Source organism: Maniola jurtina, chromosome 23 (assembly GCF_905333055.1).
Source record: "Maniola jurtina chromosome 23, ilManJurt1.1, whole genome shotgun sequence".
In the NCBI taxonomy this organism is placed as follows: Eukaryota; Metazoa; Arthropoda; class Insecta; order Lepidoptera; family Nymphalidae; genus Maniola; species Maniola jurtina.
The window spans coordinates 9,378,045-9,402,660 of NC_060051.1; the positions used below are offsets into that span (position 1 = coordinate 9,378,045).

General features: G+C 37.3%; 1 protein-coding gene across 2 annotated transcripts in view; it reads left to right on the plus strand.

Moving 5' to 3' along the window:
- The first annotated feature begins 1,084 nt into the window (after positions 1–1,084).
- LOC123877277 (facilitated trehalose transporter Tret1-2 homolog) overlaps positions 1,085–24,616 on the plus strand; it is a 35,918-nt gene continuing 12,386 nt past the window's right edge. Inside the window, exon 1 of one of the 2 annotated variants that reach the window (XM_045923898.1) lies at positions 1,085–1,102. The gene's annotated coding sequence lies outside the window, so the exon portion shown is untranslated. Of the gene's footprint in view, positions 1,103–20,295; positions 20,516–24,616 lie in introns of those variants that run through there. The other variant, XM_045923897.1, reaches the window with a different exon arrangement.

Sequence of the window (24,616 nt, forward strand, 5' to 3'; positions counted from 1 at the left end):
ATAAATTATTCATTGCAAATACACGTTTTACAAATAGGTGGTACAAAAGTTTTCAGGTCACAGTGTATTCCGTATGTTCCGTAGTGTTTCAGTGTATGGGCCACTCTCATACACTACACCATACATACACACACATGGTACGTATGAGGACGAGGTTGTCCTTGTCATCACAGAATAATACGTAATTCAATTAATTATTTGAAAAGGATCTAATAGCCAGTTTACCCGAAATTCATTTTTGTATTAAAATCGTTTCTATGTACCATTGCCCTTATAGGTACTGATTCGGTCCTAAGTGCTAATAATAAAAATATCTACAGTGCGATTATACCCTTCCCTGCATGAATGCAGACGCGGCTGCGCGAGCGCAGCGAAAGTCTTACTTGCACTTGCGCAAACCATTCCAGCGGTTCCGCTAGTGATGTAACACTTTTACATTGTAAAAGCTAGGCAGGTACTTCTATCGACTATGGAAACGGGTTAAATTGCCTGGTGCACTTCGACTGCCCGTTGTGCCAAATCCTTTTTTCCACGCACACGCAAACTGTGGAATCAACTCCCATCGGTGCGGTGCGGTGGTGTTCTCACTAGATTACTTAGAGTAGCTGTACATGATATATAGCTTTACCCGTACATTCTAAAACAGATTTTTATACATTTTTGTGCATAATAGTTTTTGATTTATCGTGCAAAATGTAAAAAAAAATCGCCCCCTCCCCCCTTATCTCCAAAGTTCAGAAAAAACAAAACTAACGCTCTGTCATAGTTTCTTACTTAACAAAGTTAGATTTACGGATCGTTAACAAAAGTGATTCTAACCGTTTGACATCTGACGGAACCCTTGGTGTGCGAATCCCACTCGCACTTGGACGGTTTTTATTTTTATCGATAAAATTAGAAGCCCATCCCAGCCCTAGTTACTCTCACTTGCCGGTCGACGGTTGAGTATACGGAGAGTTTCGAATGCGACCACCGACCGCTCGGTTAATTTTACCTCTCGCTATCGTTAATTATTAACCGTGAGTTGAATCTTTGTTTCGTGTTTCGACTGTTGTGCTAGTGCACTGTGCAGTGGTCAGATTTGCCCGATGTAGCGCCCCAGGTCAGTTTTTTATCGATAACCGTATGTTTTGTTATGAAGGCACTTTACTAATATCAAAGGGTTGACGTTTTAAAAAAACTGGCCAAGTGCGAGTCGGAATCACACATGAGGGTTCCGTACAAGAAATCTCAAAGCAATGTAATAATGTTTTTGCTTTATTAGTTGTTCAACACTGTAAGTTTATGACGAACAGCGCCACCTATAATGTGATTAAGTAAACATATTAAGACGTATTTTGTTTGAGAATAGGCCACGCCTCGAGGCCCGTACCCCCATCTTGACCTAGGTCAGATGGAGAAGACCCCGCTGCTGTTTGAGAATATTTTTTAATTTTTTTCACAAATTAACAGTTACGGATTTTTCCTTTAATTGTGTTATAAGACATTGCTATCTCCATTTCATGATTAGGTAGCTCAACGGGCAGTACCATATAGGTTTTGATTACCTTGACGAGGTTTGAAAAACATGACAGACAGACAGGCAAACATACAGGCAACGAAGTGATCTTATAAGAGCTCTTTTTCTCTGGAGATACGGAACCCTGCAAAAAAACAAAAAAAAAACATAATCTTGTAAGATTTTTTGCATCTCCTGTAAGCATCAGAATATAATAAATACATACATAATATAAGTACATAATATTATCAATGCGAAAGTGGTTATTTTTTAGTTCATCCTTAGTTATCTACGCCGGGGGCCGCAACGGGTCGATGTGATGAAAAGTGACATAGACTACTTTTTGCCCCGGAAAATTTTGTGTTTTAAAAATCCAAATCCACGCGGATGAAGTCGCGGGCATCAATTAGGTACTATTTTTTTATTAAACCTAAATCCACGCAGACAATAATACAGATAAAGAGCTAGTTGATAATAGTAATATAACTAGCTGTGCCCGCGACTTCGTTCGCGTGGAATAGTGACTTTTCGGGCAGCATGTACGTTAAAAATGTTCGCCGTGATTCTTTAAACTTGACTTCACTTGTCACTTGACATAACTTTTTTATTTATGAACTGATTGACATGAAATAAACACTAAATGTTAAGTGAAGCTTACTACAATATATTAGTGAAAACCGTATCTAAATCGAATAAGCCGTTTCTGATATTAGCGTGCACAAACACATAGACAAACAGACAAACAGACAAAACAAAATTAATTACAATTTCGAGTTCGGCATCGATATAATAACAACCCCTGCTACTTTTTTTTTATATATTTCCATTGTACAGAGTACAGACACCACTTTTCAACAATTTTATTAGATGTATAATAATAGATTTGACCAATTTGTCATTGGTGGGTGAGTTTGCAATAAATAGGTAATTTAGAACGCCTTCCTTATGCGTGACCGCAGTATACCGGAGCTAAACGCAAAGATAATGAGTTTATCTGTGAGCGCTTTGTCACTGGCCGGAACTGACCGCACCGAAACGCACGGCTAAGTGCAATGAAAACATTATGGTGCGTTTTTCCTTCAGCGGTCAATGGAACAGCGCGGCGTCCTTTGAATTCTAAGGTAAAACATAACTGTAAAAGCACGAGAATATAAAAAAAAAGAAAAACAAATTTGAAAATGGCGTCATACTGCAGCAGCCATATTGTTTTTTTAAAACATACTTAGCTATAAATGTTACGGCGCAGCGTTGAGTCGTAGGGAGCCGCTGCATTCAGGCGGCGCAACACCGTGGCGTGTGGAAGTCCCTACAAGGGACCTATGCCCAGCTGTGGACGTCTGTCGGTTGTTGATGATGACGATGATGATAGAAACTCACAAACATACTTCTACTTCACACTATACTTAACTATATAACCTTGAAAATGTTACACGTCTTCTATATTTTTTCTACCAAACCGTTCTAGGGTGATTAACAACATGTCGCGTATACGTTGAATAAACACTCCTTGCTTTTGCATAAAATAAAAGTTGGAAACTAAAACCCGACTGCGGTCATCTTAATAAACGCTATAAATATTCATGAACTCAGAATTTTCTCCTCTTTCATTTAACTTATCACTCGATTGCAAAAAAATTTTTGGAGACCCTCACTTTTTTTGATGTAACATCCGTTAGGTCAATTTTTTTCGTATAAAATGTAGCCTGTGTCACCTGAACCTTTACAACGAATCAATTGACACCTCATTCATCAAAATCGGCCCATAGTTAGTTTAGGCGCTATGGTGGAGCACACAGAGTGTGTATACAAACGTACATACATTCCTTTTGGCTTTACCACAGTCGAGTAAAAAAAAAACAAAGATTCCAACGAATTAGAGAGAACCCTCCTCCTTTTCAGAAGTCGATTAAAAATAGGAATCAGCTGAGCTTTTCGCGTGGAAAATTTGGTAAAGTAGGTAAGTCTAATAATATAAATCTGCGACCACTACCACTGCCAAAAATTCTTTGTGTTTTGGTAAACAAACGAAAATTTGTTTATCTAACGACCCGCCCCGGCTTTGCATGACCATAAGTGCAATCAGTGCTATCAATGTGGTTATTTTGTACTACAGGTACTAGACACTATTATCCGGATACCTCATACGGATTTGCGATTATCGGAACGCCGCCGGACCATCTCAATGTGGAAGCATTTCAATAGCTCGCAAATGGTTCGAAAAACTGAAAGAGTGTGATAAAAGATGAAAGACCTTTGTTAATAATAATATGTACCTATGCACAATAATAGCTTTTCTTCATACATTCAATTATCTGGATTTTCGAGTATCCGAATGACAACAATTAGTCCGGTTAATCGGGTCTCTACTGTATTTCAAAACAATAAAGACAGTATTTGAATGTAATAAAAGCTCTCAGTCAGCTTGACTTCTGCCAACATCTTTAATTAACAATTATCTTCATATTTCAACAATTTAATGAATTTAACACAGTACAATATTGAACTATTTGACGTGTTAGCCTTGCTCTTGAATCACTCAATCCATATTGTTGAAAACCGCATTAAAATCTGCCCAAGCCAAGTAAGCGTATGTACAGACTTACAGGGGGGCAGACGTATTGCAATCTTAACAAGTAGGACCTACATGTTCCTCAAGTGTATATTAAAAATTTATAACACCCCCGACAAGTGAAGGTTACAGTAACTAGAAAAGAGCTGATAACTTTCAAACTGCTGAACCGATTTTCTTGGATTATAGCTAAGAACACTCTCGATCAAGCCACCTTTCAAACAAAAAAATAAAATTTTTCATTCAAAAAAAAAGGTTCATTAGTTTAGGAGCTACGATGCCACAGACAGATACACAGATACTCCCGTCAACCTTATAACACCCCTCTTTTTGGTTCGGGGGTTAAAAAAGAGTTTACCTACCTCAAAAGTAAGATTTCATTTCGTTTCGACAGCCGTATCGTAAGATCATGTAATGCAATGGCCTTCGGTCTACATGTATGTAGTAATGTAACTCATAGTAATTGTTGTCTGATGATCAGTTAGATATATTTAGAGCACAACCATTTCTAAGAGCAAGTGCCTCGAGTCTGGCTTTTTGATGAAAATAAATTGATGCAATAGAAAAGTTCAGTGTTCGTAAAACTGTAAATACGACCGTGTTAAGAAAAAAACAGTCAAGTGTAAGACGAACTCGCACATGAAAGGTTCCGTACCATTGTACAAGATATACAACACTTATACAAGACTTATACATACAACGGACGGCACGGGTACGGAACCCTGAAAACTGTACCGATTTAGGTATCACACTATCACACTTCACACTAATATTATAAAGGCGAAAGTTTGCGTGTATGTGTGTGTGTGTGTATGTATGTTTGTTACTCCTTCACGCAAAAAAAAACTACTGGACGGATTGGGCTGAAATTTAGAATGGAGATAGATTACACCCTGGATTAGCACATAGGCTACTTTTTATCCCGGAAAATCAAAAAGTTCCCACGGGATTTTTAAAAACCTACATCCACGCGAACGAAGTCGCGGGTATCAGCTAGTTTAGGTATATTATTATGAAAGCACAATAAAAAACGTAGGTAGATAAAAAGTCACATATCATAGACGACCTCTAGACGTAGTGGTAATGAGTCAGGTCAGCGTTGAAGTGATGTGAACTAAATATACTTCAGAGAAAATAGATTTCCCGTTTGCTGAGCCAACGGCGCGTCAACCAGTTTCACATTGACTGGGTGCAAAAGTAACAGACTTTTATTGGACTACCAAAGGCAAGAATTATGGCAGTCTATTATACTAATCATATACGAAAGTGTTTTTTGTTTTAGTTTTTAATTTAAGTTATATTTATTTTTGTTTTAATTTAGATTTAAGTTTATTTAATAGAATTGTCAGTTATTAATACCTAATTACATGTATGTTGATACTAAATAAAAATATTTTTTTTTTGTTTATTTCTTGGTTTATCCTTCAATCATGTCGCAACTCGCAACAGAGCAACGGATGGCGGATGTGATTTTTTTTTGCATGACTATAGTTAAAAACCTGTGAGTGACATAATATTTATCTCGTAAACTCAAAGAGATCCCACGGTATTTTTAAAAACCTAAATTCATCCAAAGTGGTCATCGACTAGTGTTTTATGAAAATATAAAAATTTGTGCGCTATAATTGTGTGTTTTATTTTTAATATTATCCAGATAGTGCAGTACTTGCACCCATTCAATATGAAAACGCCTAATTTATCTGTTCATTGATCAGAATGCTGGCCGGGTCACAGAGCAGGGTGGTTCACCATAAACTGGATGTACTATTTCCATTACATACCGGACCACAGATGAGTAAACGTACCGGACGTTAATGATGCGTAGGGTTTGCACTTTTAAATTTATTACTTAAGGGTATCTAATTGAGAATGGTAAGACCTACTAGCGATAGAAACAATCCAACCGACAATTGTTGTAGTTGCTGGGATTAAATGTAGCCTACGTTACTATCTAGGTCTTTAACTATATCCGTGCAAAAATCGCGTCAAAATTACACTTGGTTGAAATCTATAGAGCGCGCTTTGACTTTGCTTAGACTTGAGTTTCAGTTAAAACGAGACAGATTTATGTCAGCGGTATAACGCTGTCTCGTTTTAACAGAGTCTTAAGTCTGAGCAAAGTCAAAGTGCGCTCTCTAGATCTCAGCCTTGGAACTAACAAAGACGTGGATTTTACGTGTTCTGGAAGACCTTCTATTTAATAATCACTGAGGTTTTTTTTGACATAGGAAACATCCCTATTGACAGCCCTAGCCCAATGGCGCTATGGCAGCGGCGCCGGCGCAACCTGCTATTTATTGCTGGTTCAAGATCGCAGGTCGATGAGCAACACGCGACTTCTTACGTGTCTCGACCAAAACCTCAACCAAGTAACATCGATTTCACTTTTACTAGATGGTACTAGCTTAAATAATTATGGCCAACAACGGCGATCTTAGACTTCCATATTGTTCTCAAAGTTGTGTGAAGTATGCCGATCCGTACTGTCCGGCCAGCGTGGCAGACTATGGTCTAAACTTTAGAGCATAGTCTGCCACGCTTTAGACTCTAAAGTCTAGTTTAGACTCTAAACTTTTCTGAATCTGGGAGAAGACCCGTATTTAGTAATATGCCGGTGATGGGTTGATCATGATAATTGGCATAGATGCGCTTCAATTATTATAAATGCGAAAGTGTCTGTTTGTTGGCCTATTGGTTTGTCAATCATTTTGCAATAGAGCAATGGATCAAAGTGATCTTTTTCGTGGATTTAGTCAAAGACCTGGAGATTGACATTAGCTACTTTTTAACCCGGGAAAAAAAAAACGGTTCCTGTGGGATGGCGTGCCATTTTCCACTTGGTCCTCTGTCCTTCAATCAAGCTGCAACCTAGATATAGGTCTCGGGTTTGACCCATACTGAAATCAAAGAGTTCTCAGTGGAATTTTAAAAAACCTAAATCTACGCGGATAAAGTCACGGGCATTATCTAGTAATAATTAGGTAATTCTTTAATTTATTCACAAGTTGTGTGCGATTTATACGGAAAAACAACTATTTATTATGTTTGTCAATTAAAAAGCTATTTAAATTGGTATAAATTACAAAGATTCAATGATTCATTGAAACAGAATTCGCGTCCGGAAAGTCCATTGAACAAAATACTTAGATACAAGTGACAAAAACATTGCGTTCAAGTAAACAATGACGACATTAAATTATTATTATTTATTAACATTAGTTTATTTGACGACAAAAATAAATAAAATAAATTAATTCAATTTTATGTAACTTACATAAAACACACAATAAAAAAATACAAAGAATGTTAAAACTACAATATACTTAAAACTAAGAGCTATGAGAACAAATAGGATTTCGTGTGTGAACTAAAGGGGTGGCGCTTCCAAAATCAATGGGGGCTACTACCTCGGCATAAAGCCCCTGTACCTGTACAAGCTGTGTACAAGTTAACTTTTGACTGCGACAGAGTGAAATAGTGAGAAAACTAGCTGAATGCCCGCAACTTCAACCGTGTCAATTTGGGTTTCTTAAAATCTCGTGGGAATTCTTTGATTTTCGGGGGGGATGAACCAAGGTCACTGACATAGCCCAAACTATTAGCAAGCTGAAGTGGCAGTGGGCAGGCCATGCTTGTCGTAGAGGCGATGGCCGTTGGAGCCGGAAAGTCCTTGAGTGGAGACCGCGTTTAAGCAAACGTAGTGTGGGACGCCCTCCAGCACGATGGACCGACGATATAAAGCGGCTGGCGGGAAGTGGCTGGATGAGGAAGGCTGAGGACCGGGTGTGGTGGTGCTCTTTAGGGAAGGCCTATGTCCAGCAGTGGACGTCCACAGGCTGATGATGATGATGATGATGATGATGATGAAAATCTTTATTTAAGTATAACTTTTTACAATTCCTCAACAGTAAAGTACGATAACAACTGCATTAGTTTCAAAACTGTTGCAGTTGTTAACGCCCACCTCCAGATTTTCAGATTCAAAAAGCTAGGTTATGTCACTCTCCAGTCGATGCAAAAAAATCACGCCGATCCGTTGCTCTGTTGCAGCGTGATTGAAAGACAAGCCAACAAACCAATAAATAAACTTTTCGCATTTATATGGATAGTTAAGAGTGATTTTTATATTATTATGTAGAGTCTTGTTATTTCATAAGGGGCACGTGTTTTCCTTCATGAAACAAATAAATTTCCTATTCCATATTTTTGTTTACCATCCAGGGACCTTTGCTATCTAAATTAAAGCGAGCAGATAAAGGGATCTAGTCAAAATATTATTCAATCAATTCAGCAGATAATGACAAACATAAATACGACATAAAAATACAAAGTTTACATAACAATGGCTTAGTTCACAATTACACTAACTACACAGATGCCAATTTTACAGGAGAACGGCTGCGCGATTGAGGGAAAACTGCATCAATCATTATTACAATCGCAATCGTTGTGATTGGTTGAATTTAGGCGTTCTTGTTGCAACAATACATTGCAGCTAATAGTGAGCGAGCATCAACCAATCAGCAGCTCGATTGCGACAATGACAGCTACAATGCCACGATCGTAATCACCACTGATTGGTTGACGCTCGCTCATTATTGGCTACAATGCACGGTTGCAACAAGAATACCATAAATTCAGCCAATCACATCAATTGCGATTGTAATAATGATTGATTTTCGGGAATAGAGTTCAGATAGTATCGACTAGCACAAAAATCTATGGGATCAAATCAGAAATGGGGAGATATAGGAGAATCAGAATAACCGACATAGCTCAATGGGTTGCGTATCTGAAGTGGCATTGGACATGGCACATAATTCAAAAAACCGGTAGACATTGGGGTCCCAAGATGTTAGAACGACGACCTCGCTAATGCGAATTTGAATTGAATGCTTAGTAATCTAAGCCATTATTACGAAGCCTCCGCTGTCCTTCCGTTTGTCCATTCGTCCGTCTGCCCGTCTGTCTGTCATCGGCTTGTATCTCATTAACCCTAATATGTAGAGATGAAATTTTCAGACTACGTAGGTATTTCTATTGCCTATAGAACAACGAATATTAAAAAAATCAAAATGGCCGCCATGAAAATTAAAAAGTATAAACCGGCTAGATTTAAAATTCAAAACTCTTATTCGATTGTATGGAACCCCTCGCGTGCAAATCCAATTTGCACTTGACTGGATCTATATTTTTTTTTAATTTAACGCCACAGATCACTGTGATGTGGTTCGTCTGAACGGACACTTATTTTCAGCGCGTGTCTAAAACACGGAAACGGTATACTTAAATACTTAACACCAATAAATTAGTTACGGAATCAAAATATCGAATTTATTACGAATTGTACTCTAATTGTGATTTTTTTTGTACAAATAATTGATTATTTTCGTTTCCTCATGACTTGTAAACATTTTAGATTGGGCTGTTTTCGGGCGTTTTTTTGTGAAAAAAACTTTAGGGTTTGAGTCATTTTTGTTATATTTATAGCTAGGTTAACAGGGCTCTCTCCGTCACTTACTCCATACAATCGTAGTTCCAATTTCATTTGAATATTAAGCAACCAAAGTCCATGAAATTTTGCAGACATATTCTAGAAACTAATATCTGTGCCTGTGGTGTTTTAGATTTTTCTAAAAATATGTAGTTTCAAAATTACAGGGGCTCAAAGATTTGTATGTGAATTTTTAAGACCGCGTAACTTTGATACCGAATATTGAAAACCACAGGCACAGATATTAGTTTCTAGAATATGTCTGCAAAATTTCATGGACTTTGGTTGCTTAATATTCAAATTAAATTGGAACTACGTTTGTATGGAGCAAGTAACGGCGAGACCCCTCTTAAATTTTTTTCGATGCTTACTACGGAGGATTTGAGAAACGTCGCGTGTCGTGAGGAGACCATGTATGCGTGAGAGTTCTTCATACTGTTCTCAAAGGTATGTGAAGTCTGGCGCTACGCACTTGGCTAGCGTGGTAGTCTATGGTCAAACCCGTCACATTCTGAGAGGACCTGTGCTCCGTAGTAGGCCAGCGACGGGTTGGTGATGATGAAGGCATTTCGAACCAGTGCAATGCAAACTCGCCAATGCATTTGACGATTCAAAAGTACTTCTTGTAAAAGTTCAGACTCGCGCACTTAGAGTTCCGTACTCGGATATTTTTTCTGACATGTTGCACGATAAATCAAAAACTATTATGCTTAAAAATAAATAAAAATCTGTTTTAGAATGTACAAGTAAATCCCTTTCATACATCGATGCTTTCATATGATACCTCATTTGGTAATAGTTATCTTAGTTTCAAAATTGAAACACATTTTAATATTTTTTTTTACTACAAGACCTATTTTGCTATAAGACCTACCTACCTGCCAGATTTCATAATTCTAGGTTAACGGAAAGTATCCTATAGGTTTTCTTGACAGACACGATAGACGGACAGACAGATAGACAGACATACAGATAACAAACTGATTCTAAAAGAGTTCCGTTTTTCCTTTGAGGTACGGAACCCTAAAAATAATATTTTGATTTGATTTGATTTTGATGATGATTCAATCAATAATAATCTTTGGTATAATAGGTAATGCCAGCGTTGAAAAAGGGTCACGCTTAGCGTCTGTTGATGCTCTATTAAGTCCACAGATTATGGCGGCCCAGTGATAAAGAAGTCGTCTACCTCCACCAATACAAAGTTCAGCACTTTGTTCTGACGCAATCTGGGACAAAACGATAAGTGCTATTATATTACTATGTGATACCTACTGCTAAATGATAACATAGTAGTAAGAAAATGTTTTATATTTTACTATATTATACAGGGTGTAACCAAAACGTTTACTTTTTTACCTAAAAGTCCGATTGGTCGACCAGAAACAAACTAGCAATAAATTACAAAATGTTGTCTTCCAATTTAATAAAACAGAAAAAAATTTACAATGTGTAAATAAGTTTTCAAGTAAATGCTGTCTAAGTACTTAATAAAAGGGGTCAAAAACGAGCTAAAATGGCCTAGTGATTATAAGCAGTGTTAATTAATCTATAAAACAAAGTAGGAGGTACCTATAAACTATAAATAAATTGACTTTAGTGATAACTGATAACCCCGAGTCACAAAATATCTGCGCCCGAGTGGTATGATTGATCACGTGACGTCCGAAACGAGTTATCTGTCAGTTTTTATACGGAATCATAAAGGGGGTGTGTCTACATACAGCCTTGAGGCACAGTTCACGACAGTTATGAAACTGGTAACAAAACGTAGGTCACATAGGATGTTACCATATAATAATTCTTGTTCTACTAAGTACTTAAAAATTATTTGAACTTTACTTATGGTGCAAGGTCCTCTACGGACCTTGCAAAAAGGGCAGTTTTTTATCCTTGTAAGCTCTTCTTTCGTTAAAAGACGTTTTACTTATCTACCCCGGTGATCCATGGGAGCTCTCACTTTCCAACATTATTTTATTAACCCCCGACCCAAAAAGAGGGGTGTTATAAGTTAATTGACTGTGTATCTGTGTATCTGTCTGTGGCATCGTAGCTTCTAAACTAATGAACCAATTTTAATTGAGTTTGAATTGTCGGGGGTGTTATAAATTTTTAATTTACACTTGTAATGGCTCTTAGATGTATGCACATAGTAATGTACTAGTATGACAATGACAATACATAATTTATATCGAACTTACTAGGTAGGTATGGTACCACACCGCCCCATTTAAGTGAGTTAATAGAACGAGCAGAAATAACGATAATAAAGCACTTTGCGCATCGCGTCATCGTCCACAATACAGGAAACTAATTACAAAGTAATAAAAAGTGCACAGAACTAACAATATGGACAGACAATACTTAATTTACCTGCACAAAATAGACTACGAGGTCATGAGATCTTCCGAAATGTAGGCAGGAACTAGGCATAGGGCTCAGTCATACTTAAAAAAAAAATAGCGAGCAAACGAGAAGGCTGAGGCGGGTCACTTGACGTTAAGTGATTACCGCCGCCCATGAACATTTGCAGCACCAAAGGAACCGCCGATGCATTGCTGACCTTTCAGGAATTTGTTGGTCCGCCCCTTGAATAACCCCATGTTGTAATCTAGTGGGAACACCGCCGATGGAAGTTGATTCCATACTTTGCATGTCCGTGGACAAGGATCTGGCACAACGGGCCAACAAATACTGTTCTATGCGTACCAAATGAGAAGACCATCAGGAAGGAACTCTTTGATTTCCCAGGATACCCGCTTCAAGGATGCAAGCTATCTCTTTAGTATCTCTATACCTAGTAAGCAAATAAAGGATGCTTTCCACTTTATCTGCGTGGATTTGGGTTTTAAGAATCCCGTGGGAACTCTTGAATTTTCCAGGATAAAAAGTAGCCTTTATCTCTCTCTAGGTCTTCCACTATACCCATGGAAAAAATCAGGACAATCCGTTCCTACGTTGTGGCGTGGTTGAAGGACAAACCAACCAACCAATAAACAAACACTTTCCTATCTATACATATAATAAAATTGTGGAAAAGTGGTGTCTGTACAATGGAAATATATAAAAAAAAAGTAGCAGGGGTTGTTATTATATCGATGCCGAACCCGAAATTGTAATTAATTTTTTTTTTGTCTGTTTGTCTGTTTGTCTGTTTGTCTGTGTGTTTGTGCACGCTAATCTCAGAAACGGCTTATTCGATTTAGATACGGTTTTCACTAATATATTGTAGTAAGCTTCACTTAGGATTTAGTGTTTATTTCATGTCAATCGGTTCATAAATAAAAAAGTTATGTCAATTTAAAGAATCACGGCGCCTCGCGCCTGAGCGTCCGTGGCTATATAAAGCGCGAAAAGTCACTATTCCACGCGAACGAAGTCGCGGGCACAGCTAGTTTATAATATGGGTATAGTGATAATAGAAGGTCCCTTCCGCATTCCCTTTTCTTCGTTCATGTATAATAAATAGTTCATAATACCTACTTTACGTAACAAATCAGTCGAGGCCATAATAAGTCTTTATCAGTATATAATCAACATTATCGACCCTGCATATTGGCATAGAGCAATTATAGACGATATAGTATTATTTGCTATGAACTACTGTTTAACAAAGAAACGATTTATAATTGTTAGTCATAACTGCGTCTATTACTTATCTACATCATCAACAATCCAGCGCCGGCTCACTACTGAGAACGGGTCTCCTCTCAGAATGAGAAGGGTTTGATCATAGTCCACCACGCTGGCCATAACTCCGAAAAGTTCGAAGTGCGTGCCCGGGATCGAACCCCCAACCCTTCCCGACCTCCCGAATGGAAGGCCGACGTCTTAACCAACAGGCTATCATCGTTCATCCCTTACCTACATTATATCCTTATAGTACAAAATCGATAGCATAAATCAGGGATCTCCAAACTACGGCCCGCGGGTCAAATTCGGCCCGCCAGTGCCATCAATCCGGCCCGCGACAGCTTAAAACTATATAGTATCATCTATCTGGCCCGCGACAGCCAATTTCTTATTGTTGTTACTATTGCTCTGATAACTTGAAGAAGAAAACACAATGATAATTACTTACTCGGTTTTATTTACTTACAAGGTAAGATGACACAGAAACTTAACTGAAGTATCTAAGCTTAAGCATATTAATAACTAATAAATAATGTTATGTAATTGAAGTAATTGAAATTCAAAAAAAAGCGTATATTTGCTTAGGTCGCGCACTTTGCGACTAGTCTAGCTAGAAATACAAGTACTTAGTTAAGGGCAGAAAAATTAAAACTGTTTTGGCTCTTTGAGCATACTGACAAAATCATTATGGCCCTAAAGCTTCAAAGTTTGGAGACCCCTGGCTTAAATAACGAAGTAATGCCACGCAGTTCCGTGCTCACCTTGGACGACATGGGGAGGTTATTTTTGTCCGTACGAGTCGGACACACCCTGCCAGCCGGCAGAAGTGCGTAGGGATGTTTTCCTCCCCCGAAGAAAATAAAAAGCTTAAATAAGCATCCGTCTCCAATTCAAGGAATCAGGTCGATCCTGGACCTTTATGCGGAGCTTTATGCATCTTAAGCAATTATGGTCTGAGATCCAGCAAAAGTCAACCTAATATAATAATATTTAAGCTTTTTGGTTTGGTTTGGTTGGATTGGGAGCAAAATAATCTTTCCATTTCTTATAAAATTCGATTAAATAACAGATATGGGAATATTAATAATGCTTACTTATTTGTTTATACCTGGCAACCTCGTAGTCACACAAAGAGGAAAGTAGGCCACCTTTATTTTTTCAACTCCTTTTCTTTCAGCGGATGCTCGACTTTCATAAATAACTAAACAGGGAAGTTGATCGAAAACATTTTTTAAAATTGTTTTTGAAAAACTAGCAGATAGACATACACACTTAAAGATAGCGAGCATATTAAAACAAAATTGAAAATCCAAGAGTGAAGCTCGCCCGGCTTCACACCTAGGTACATTACACGTGTAGCTAAACAAAAGTTATTTTTTACTTTTTAGTGTTTGTGGTTTTTGAAGTCGTTTTTATTTTGCTTTTGAAAATTTTTTATTTCACAATTTTTAGTGGCCCCACTGTACTATAATATGCTATGCACAGTTAAAACCCTACTGTTTACTAAGCTATTACAGTGATCGCGAGCAATTTGCTACTATCCATTGAGGAGTTCTGTTCTCCATTTCCGAAGATATTCATCAGATCTGCACCAAATTTATATGGGACCACCTGCACAGTATACCCTTTCAAACAAATTAAAAAAAAATCCAAATCGGTCCAGGGGTCTTCGAGTAATCGGGGAACATACATAAAAAAAAAAAAAAGATTCCGACGAATTGAGAACCTCCTCCTTTTTTGGAAGTCGGTTAAAAACTAGCAGATAGACATACACACTTATAGATAGACGAACAGAAATTATTGATTAATAATCTACCCATTTAAACTTACCTATCTAGTATCTACCATGTACTTACTGCAAAATAGAATAATGGGAGAAGATTTGAGATTCAGTACATTTTAAGAATTCATTTGACATCAATAACATATGATTTTAACATCAAAAACATATGACGTTGACATCATACAAAGCTATCATCAAGATATGGGTCACGATATCAAATCGTTTTGTTGTATGACGTCTGTTTGTGAGTAATTACTATATCAAGGTCAGGAAAAGCCAGAACGGGATGACGACACATTGCGTTAGAACAATATTCGGGATGTAAAGGGATGGGATTGAGTTATCGATAAACTAATGCGTTCAAACAAAAACAAATTGATATATTTTTTTTTATTTTACGATACAAAGAATCTAAATATACAAAAGGAAAATAGTCCAGTCATTTCGTGTTCAAAAAGGGGCATATCTGGAAAGTTTTCCGGAAGTTTTCCTACCAATTTGCAAAACTCCCGGAAAACTTTCCATCTAAAACTTCCAAATGACTGGACTAAAAGGTTACTCGAATGGATGGGTCGAGCTGTTTGGTATGTAGATACTCGTGCTAATACAACGTAGACATCGTCTAAGAAAGGATTTTTGAAAATTCTACCTTTCTATTGATTATTCTAGGGGAATAAAGTGAGATTCGTTTTATTATGACATTTTAATTTAAACGCACTGATCACACGTTATTTACCTAATTTTATCATTGTTTACTCACGTGGAAAAATTTGTAAGGCTAGGTTTAAATGGGTACGGACAGCAGTTTCTTTTTTTGGGTTTGAAATAAATATTCAGTCGAATAGAGTTTAATTCAGTTCAGAGAGATTCAATTGTGAAATAAAATCGATTTAGAGCTTAGAAAAAGTATGGACTTCTCTAGGAACGTAAATAAATAATTATATTATGGATGCGTTCTGAAATAAAATATTTTATAATACGTTCTGTTATGCAAACGTTACATTTTTGAAGACGTTTGAAACGTTTTCTAAAATGCAACTCGCGCATGAGAAAACGCGTTGTCACCCAGGACTCAGACTACAATAATTATGCCAGTCCTTACTCCTTAGGCCTCGAGAGTTGGTTTTGTTATTTCACATTTTTTATTTATTTATTTTAGTTATTTAAAAAGCTCTACATCTAATAATTTCCCATCGTGATTCATAATCTTATTGGCTGAATATAAGCTAAAGCTATCCTGAAGCTATGGTCACAATGATTGTTCTTATTGGCTGTTATAATAATATTTTATTTTTATACATGCCAGGATTTCTAGCGCCCGTCTTTTTTGATGAAAAAAATGCGTCATGCATAACACCGGTCACGGGGGTGCACAGTGGTTATGTCGGACTCCTACCGACTAAAAACCTCACGAAGTTCCATCCCACCGCTGATGACGGAGCACAAGGGACCGACAACGCCTCGTTACTCCGCCAGCGGATGTACGCCGCAGCAGACCCACCAGTGGAACACTACGTGCCCCCAAACACCGTTAGAGGCATGCTGGAACCACACCATCCTAAGGCCCGGTCTCCACCTAAGCAGAGCGGAGAAGAAATGTTGTGCAGAGCAGTAACTGTACTCCTAAATAATCGCTGGATGGTGGTGGAAGGCAATCCAAACTAAAATTCACTTATTGTACACTTTAATTAACGTCCAGTTAACACGGCGGTCAGTCAAAGAAGGGCTTAGGGTTTACAGTATGCGAACCCCTAACAATATTGCCATTATACATTTTTTAACCGACTTCCAAAAAAGGAGGAGGTTCTCAATTCGTGGGAATCTTTTTTTTTTATTGTTGCACGCAACAGATGTATACAGTCGACCAATCGGACTTTTAAAAGATATGACATATAATAATTTTTTCACGTCATCTATTACGATTCTGATTGGTCGACTAGACACATCTCCTCTCCTCTCCGCTTAGGTGGAGACCGGGCCTCAGGGCTCAGGCGAATACTTAGGAGTCCTCAGCCTGGCACTGCTTTGAACCTTCTTGTCTTTCGTGGTGGTGATAGAAGACAAAAAATTGCCGTGAGAAACGCAGGTTAAGACATTGAAAATATTAATTTAAAAGCGGAAAACTGTAATATATACCTGTATATTTGTTTTTGTATTAGTACATCTGTTATCAGTGACATATAATATATCTAGATCAACAACGCTGACAGTGACGAGGTGCGATGTAATGTATGAAATAAAAAAAGAGACAAAACAAGTAGCGATTTTTATATTTTAAAATGTTTTTTTTATTTCCACAACACGATAAAAAAAATTAGATATTAATACTTGCTTAGTAATAACTTAAACATTGGGCATTGGATTAAATTCTATGAAAAAGCAAAATGTTTGCATTCGTACATTTGACAACATTTTATTTTTCGTAGTTCTACGGCCTCCAATTTTTTCTAATTTTTTTAATAAAGTCTAGAATGTATTTTTTTGAATGTATTTTTTATAAATACCCACATAATTGGATTTCAATTTTTTTCTACAAAACTTTTAAACCAATTTCACGCTTTATTGTAGGTATAGTTATCAGTTTTTTCAACTGAACTATTCTTTAGAATATCGACATCAGTTCTAAATGTACAAAAGATCAAGACTCTAAGTTTTTGTTAGAAAAAAAACCAAGGGATTGCGCTTCCGTCAATAACGAGTAAGTAAAGATATTTAATAACGCCGTATGGGTAGAGCGGCTATTGGCAAAAACTGAGGAGTCAGGGACTTATTATTACACATAACAGGCACCCGACGGACGCGCCCAGTGCTCTGCGTATCGGGTGCTTGAGAATACACACCAGCTGTAGGCTTTGTAACCCGTTGAACCAGCTTAGCATAGTAAGCAGACCCTGTTTGGATACCGGGTGTATGCATCAAAGTAGAAAACTTGTAAATAGGAAGAAAACAAAAGCAAAAGTAGTTAGTTTGTTTTGGGCTTCTTTTCAGAACAAGGCGCGTTTGGAACCCTCGTAGCTTTAGTTTTAAGTTCACTTAATTATTTATTGACACACAATTATTGAGAATCAAAAAGTGTATAGTGGTACCTATAGGTTATGACTTTGAATTTGAAAGTAGCCAAATTGCTACATTTTCTATAACTTATGTAGCTTTGTCCTGTCTACCACGTTTAAATATCAATGTGTATTTTAAACTTGACCATCAAAGTACGTTAACCTTAAAATTTACTTAATTAAAAGAAAAGTTGTCTAACTGGCTGCATATTGATTGACTATGCAACTCGCCCTACTTTGCATGGGTGGGCTTTAGACTAAATATTAGAAGGTATAGATGTATAATGCTAATAGGTAGGAGTATGATGCTTCTGGATCTGGAGGTCCGAATTTGGCCTTTTGGTTTTTAAAATTTTGGAACTACGAAGAGATAATGGCAGTTTTAATAAACCCTTAATCCGTTTCTAATTTCTATACGGCATCGTACTGGAACGCTAAATCACTTGGCGGCACGACTTTGCCGGTAAAGTAGTAAAGGTGCCCACGCACTCGAACTGAACTGCAGCTGAACTGCGCGTCGCGGCAGCGCCCCGCACGATATTCTCTCCAGCCGCGACGCGCAGGTGTGACGCGCTACGCGGTACGCGCGTCGCGGCTAGAGAGAATATCGTGCGGGGCGCTGCCGCGACGCGCAGTTCAGCTGCAGTTCAGTTCGAGTGCGTGGGCACCTTTAATAGCCATGGCTAAAGCCTTCCTCCTGAGCCCAGACTTATAAATCTTGAAACTGCCCTGCTGGGAAGCGAACCCGGAACCTTTCACTTGTAAGACCACAGCGCTTACTACTGCATGAAGGAGGTTATTAGGTCGGATAGGTCACCAGGGTTCTATCCTGGCCATGTACCAGGTGTTTTTCGGAGTTATGTGCGTTTAATACAATTAAATATCACTTGCTTTAACGGCGAAGAAAAAAAATCGTGAGGAAACCTGCATGCCTGAGAGTTCTACATAATGTTCTCAAAGGTGTGTAAAGTCCGTCAATCCGCAATTGGCCAGCGTAGTGGACTATGACCTGAACCCTTCTCATTGTGAGAGTATCAGTGCTCAGTAGTGGGCCGTCGACAGATTGAGATGATGATTATGACGTCACCGTACGAAGAAACAAAAATCCCGACAAACTTATACAAACAATAGTCAAACAAATAAGTATGTTTAGTTACAGATTGTATTATCATAGGTAGGGCATAGGGATGTTTAATTATGCATTATGTAGCTATTCTAAAAATACTGTGCACCTGAGAAATTATGATGCTCATAAATAAATCGAAAAGTACAGGTGGATTTTTTTAATATTTATATGGCTTTTAAAATAATGGCCGAAGGAATATTTAGATTTGCCAGTACACATATTTAAACAATGTGTAAATGCACTTACTAAGTCGAAGCTAATATACCTATAATGGATGAATTCCTTCTTGACAAAGTTGCGTAGAAGCAACCAGCTGTGCTTTTAATTCCCCATGGCCAGAAGACAAGATGGTGTAGCGTCAGCATTATTAGTTCAACTAGCTGATGCCCGCGACTTCGTTCGCGTGGATGTAGTTTTTTAAAAATCCCGTGGGAACACTTTAATTTTCCGGGATAAAAAGTAGTCTATGTGCTAATCCAGAGTATAATCTATCTCCATTCTAAATTTCAGCCCAATCCGTCCAGTAGTTTTTGCGTGAAGGAGTAACAAACATACACACACACACACACACACACACACACACACACACACACACACATACACACATACAAACTTTCGGCTTTATAATATTAGTGTGATGAGTGTAGTGACTAGATGTATATTGTATACCTAGTAGTAGTACCTAGTAGTAGTGTATAGTGTATGTTGATAGCTAAAAGTAGTTTCTGGGACAAAAAGCAGTCTATGTCCGTCCCCGGGATCAAAGCTAACTGTACCACATCAAAATTAAATAATAATTTATTTATTCTTCTTTACAAAGGAACTTATTAGGGAAACTTAGGGAAACGGTAACAGCGGTGTTAGTTAAAAACTATGTTACCATCGATATGTTATTAATTAATTATTGTTAGTTACACAATACTGTAGTTAAAAATTATAAAGCTCACAGACAGACGGACAAACTTTCGCATTTATAATGTTAGAATGGATTACACTTTGAGCTTGAATACTTTCAGTAACAGCCTGTATAACACCATAAACATACGGGCGGTAAGGCTAAACCAATATCGATAGCTTTATATATCGATAAAGAGTGCATCTCTCGCAACTGATTCTGCGTTGCGTACGCGCTTCGTACGTCTCATTTGTCGTATCATTCAGTTAGTACTTTATTCAGTCAGTTATCGGTCACTCGCACAATAATACGAACGCCTGTTGAATTACCAAGTTGTTTCATGAACTCGTAAACTATTGTTCTGTTTATTCTATTAATTAAATAAAGTTGTTGTAAAGTTAATTAGTGCAGTGATACGTTATCAGTGTTGCTCTGGTTTTTGGCGTTTTATAATTAATTAAAAAGTAAGTAAGTAATTTTAGTTTCATATTTTTTTTATGAACAAACTCTTTAATTCAATGAAGGTAGTACTTAATATATTAATAAATTTAAATTATTGGGTCCATAATTTTATCTCATTTTGTTTCATTCATAAAATAATAAAAAACAATTAATTTAATATCGCACGTACAATGCGCCTGGTGAACTAAACTGTTTTTGAAATTTTTGGTGGTTTGTTAATTTATGAAAAAATGTAGAGCTTCTTAATGTTTTTTTTTTTAACTAAACGTTACTTTTTATTTCAGTTTAGCTTTTCCACTAGTAAAATTAATTTCATTCAAATTAAACGTATGTACATGTTGCGTCGAATACCTATTAGGTTCCTGCAAATTCATCAGCGTGAAGTCTTCGTGAAGTAATGTTTTTTAAAATCCCATGGAAACTCTCTGATTTTCCGAGATAAAAAGTAGCTTAAAATGGCACTTTTCAGGTCTATGTCTAAGTATATGGTCACTATGTCCATGCAAAAAAATCACGCCGATTCGGCGCAGTGCTCCGTTGTGGCATGATTGACGGACAAACCAAAAAAACAAATAACCTTGCACATTAATATACATATTAATAGGGATGTGCGTATAAAGGTAAAGGGTAATTGATAAGTAGGTAGGTACTTCGTTACCTACTTAAACTTCAAAAACTTACTTATTCTAGTGTTAGTGTTTTGAATCTAGATTTTCTGTATAAGTCTAGATCTTTAAGGAGCGTCCATTCTATCGTTGTTTCCACGCATCTTTCATTATAATACAAAGATGACTCAAAATAAAATCCAAAAGCTCATTCTGCCTAGGTACCAACTTAGTTAAAAATGAAAATGCTTTAGGTAAGTATTTTTTGTTAGATCGTCGAAGCTATCACTCAGGTGCGATAGTTTTGTTTGTAAAAATATTCGTTGCATTCATTTATTGCTGGCACACGTTTGTCAAGTTTACACAAATACAAAATGTTCTCGATTCCTCGATGTTACGCCAAAGCGTTTTGGCACCCAATGTAAAAATGTAAAACAATGTCATCACGACGCTGATTACAATACGGTTTTATAATTAATCGATAAAGCAGAACAAATGAAAAATACTTAATGAAGTAACGAATCAATTCAAAAGTTCATTTTCTACATAACTAAGCAGCAGGCAGGTAGGTGGTACTTAGTTCTCATAAAATTCCGAGGAGTTCAAAATATATTACTTGATCCTGTGGAAACTAATTGATTTTCCGGGATAAAAAATAGCCCAAAAAATCGCGTCGATTTGTTGGTCCGTTGCAGCGTGATTGGAGAACAAAACACACACAAACTTTTACATTCATAATAACGTGGATATTGATTACTGGTTATTTAAGTATATAATATTATTATTAGGGTGCTGAAAATTCTTTCTTTCTTATTTCGAAGTTTCTTACACTGTAAAAAAGCAAATGGTATTTAATTGCTTAAAAGCATGTAGGTACCTACGTTACAGGTGCGTGCTTGGGATTGAACCCCGGACCCCAGAATTAGAGGCTGACGTCCATCCACTAGACCATCACCGAGAATAATTCTCTAGAATGCAATGTTCTCAAAGGTGTGTGAAGTCTGTCAATATGCACTTGGCCAGATAGCAGCTTGGTGAACTAAGCTAAACCCTTTTTATTTTGACAGGAGACCCGCACGCAGTACCTAGTATAATTTTACACATTCATTACGTATTAAAGATAAAACAAACCTAACTCATTAGGGCATTGACTCTTGCATTCTTTAGTTTTCACTTTTCATCATCTTCGAAGATCGTGTATCGGTTGCCATGGCAACCATCTCGCTGGCGAAGTTTTGTTTGTTTATTTAATTTTAGCTCATCAGCCAGTGTGGAATCGCGTTTAAATATAGCACCTTGGGAACCATTACGTGCACTAACTAATATGTAATTAGTAGACATAGTCATAGGTAGACATCAAAGACACTGTTTGTATAGTTTACCTACTGTACAAACAGGTAGTACCAGGTAGGTACTAATAGGTTGCCTAGGGTCATGATCGCACGATAATGACCTCGCGGATCTTTTAAATTTACCTACTATATTAATACAAAAGAAAATAATAGATAAAACTACCTATGTACCTAAAAAAATTACCTACCTAAATAAATCTGTACCTATAAAACGGACATTTTTGACAAAATGATGCCGATTCATATGTTTTTTGTAACCAGTCAATTTAATAATTAAATAATACAAAGAGACTACTAATTATAATTAGTAGACGATCTCTACCTCGTCTGCTCAGCCGGGAATCGAACCCGGGACTTCTCATAAGTGAGGCCACTGCTCAATACATGACGTTTGTTTTTCTGTGGCAGTGTTTTGTTATGAATGAGAGTCATCAAAGCATTTCTTGGCATCGAACTCACCACGTTGAATGCGTCTCAGAGAGTGCCAACTAATAAACCGCTAACTGCCCTGCCTAACATAACCTAAGTAGTAAATATTGTAACCGTGGATGACTTCAATCAAACATTTGTCTGAAGGAACACGTCATTAAGAGGGGTCTCTCCGTCACTCGCTCCATACAAACGTAGTTCGTCTCTCATTGGAATACTAACCAATCATACTCAATGGAATATTGTAGAAACGTTCCGGGAACTAACATCTATGCCTGTGGTTTTCCAGATTTGCGTTAAAATATTCATTCGGTTTCAAAGTTACGCGGTCTTAAAAATTCACATACCTACAAATCTTTGAGCCCCTGTAATTTTAAAACTACATATTTTTCGAAAAATATAAAACACCACAGACACAGATATTAGTTTTTAGAATATATCTGCAAAATTTCATGGACTTTGGTTGCTTAATATTGAAATGAAATTGGAACTACGATTGTATGAAACGAGTGACGGAGAGAGCCCTGTTAAGGGCCTGTTTCAGAATCGCCGGACAAGCACTTATCTAACGCAACATTAACTAACGAATATTTTATAGAATAGCGCTTGGCTGCAAATATCAATCAGACTTGCTGGCAACAATTAGTGATGATGCAGCCTTAAGATGGAGCGCGCTTGTCTAAAAGATGCCTATTCACTCTTGACTTGAAGATAACCCTATTAAAATTGGAAGGGAAAACGAATGCCGGAAGGGCGTTCCATATCCTAGCGGTTTTAATTAGAAACGAGGAGGCAAATCGCTTCGTACGTGTCCTTGGAATTTCGACTACGTACGCGTGCAGAGTGCAAAGACTGCAAACCTTGGGATGCCTTGGGTACGATAGTAGAAAGATGATGGAGGAACCAGGTCAAAAAGTTCTTGGCCACACTCTCCGAAATATATCCTGTAGAATACAAAAAGACAGGCAACTTTGCGCCGATGTTCCAAGCTTTGAAGCTCAGAATTGACCAGCGCTTCGTCACCAATGACTCTTCTAGCGTGATTAAATATCACTAGGTTTAACGGTGAAGGATACTTTCTTATAGCTATAATTAATGATTAATTAGTAGATCATACAAGAATCATGCTCATCAAAACGACGCAGAACAAGTTATAAGTAAGTAACAATGGAGAATTTTCTCAGGTTTTTTCCAGATCGCGTGTCTATGGACATAGGTAGATCGCCGTTAACGTTTGTGGTTCATGGTCCTTCGATTGTCTTGTTAGGACTTAGACCATTATGTTACACGTTTTGTTTTGTGTGACTAACTGACTAGCACGTGGCATGTCACATCCTGGCATGTAATTAGGATTATTTAGTCACATGTCTATTAAATTTTCAATTACACCAAAGTTCATCGTTTATAAACGAGTGTAAACTAAAAATTTATAACACCCCCGACAAGTGAAGGTTATAGTAACTAGAAAAGAGCTGATAACTTTCAAACGGCTGAACCGATTTTCTTGGATTATAGCTAAGAACACTCTCGATCAAGCCTTTCAAACAAAAACAACTAAATTAAAATCGGTTCATTAGTTTAGGAGATGCGATGCCACAGACAGATACACAGATGCACACGTCAAACTTATAACACCCCTCTTTTTGGGTCGGGCGTTTATAAGGAAGTTGATTCAAAGTAAATTAATATAGGTATAAATAGATTTCAAAGTTTTTAA